This window comes from Schistocerca nitens, chromosome 6 (assembly GCF_023898315.1).
Source record: "Schistocerca nitens isolate TAMUIC-IGC-003100 chromosome 6, iqSchNite1.1, whole genome shotgun sequence".
Classification (NCBI taxonomy): Eukaryota; Metazoa; Arthropoda; class Insecta; order Orthoptera; family Acrididae; genus Schistocerca; species Schistocerca nitens.
Genome location: NC_064619.1, coordinates 405,732,258 through 405,733,235, shown reverse-complemented (window position 1 = coordinate 405,733,235; position 978 = coordinate 405,732,258).

The window sequence follows — 978 nt, the reverse complement described above, 5'->3', positions numbered from 1 at the left end:
ATTAGCATTGTTAGTTAAATTATGCAACATTGGCCTTCCACATACGTTTCAACCAATTGTCCCACCTTGTAACAGTGTGTAAGTTTCCCAATCTGATACATTGCGATGTTGAGTAAAAGCCTGTCTTCTAGTGCCTTGGAAAAAAAATCCGCTGCACATGTGATAATGAAGCCACCAAGCTGTGGGAATAGATTGCAGATTTGAACCTCATAAAGAACATTGTGCTTACAAATATGAGGTAAATAATTAATCCGAGAATGAAAATCATCACATTTCAGTGTGTAATCATAATATAGATACTGAGCAAAAGGTAGATAACGATGTTTCAGAGCATGTGGGTGCACTATCTCAAGCAGCCTATATAGAAAGGATGGCCTTCTTTGACACTACCAAGATACACTTGGCCTATTTTATCAAATCTTCTGTGAGCCCTGTACTGGAGTGGAAGACCAAGACAGAAGAAAGCTAGGCCGTCTTCTGGGAGATGTGAGGAGTGTCTCAGGAAGAAGGATCGCAAAACCAAAGCTACTTGGAATAATTGCTGCACGTTCATATGTTAGGAACATTCATGTTCAGTGTGCAGAGAATGTACTGACAATGATTGTGATTAGATACGAAAGACAAACTCTCCAGAATAAACAGTCTTTGAGAGATTTAATTTTTATGATTATGGAAAGTGTTTGCATCTTAAAAATCATTAAACATTTAAGGGGGTTGTTTATGTTGTTGCCCCCGATGATAATTAGACGAAATATTTGTCAGGATTTGTAACCAGTGGGTCCTTGAGGTACGGCAATACGCAAACACCGAGAGGTAAGTTTAAACAGTTTTATTAACAAAGGCTGATTACAAAACATGCATGCTACGCGCACCCATCATCACTGTGTGTGACATCCTAATTACAGCGAATTACGGTCGTATCGAAAGGCTCCATGGAGAACTAAGAAAAGAGACATATTCGCACCTGAGGCCACGGTA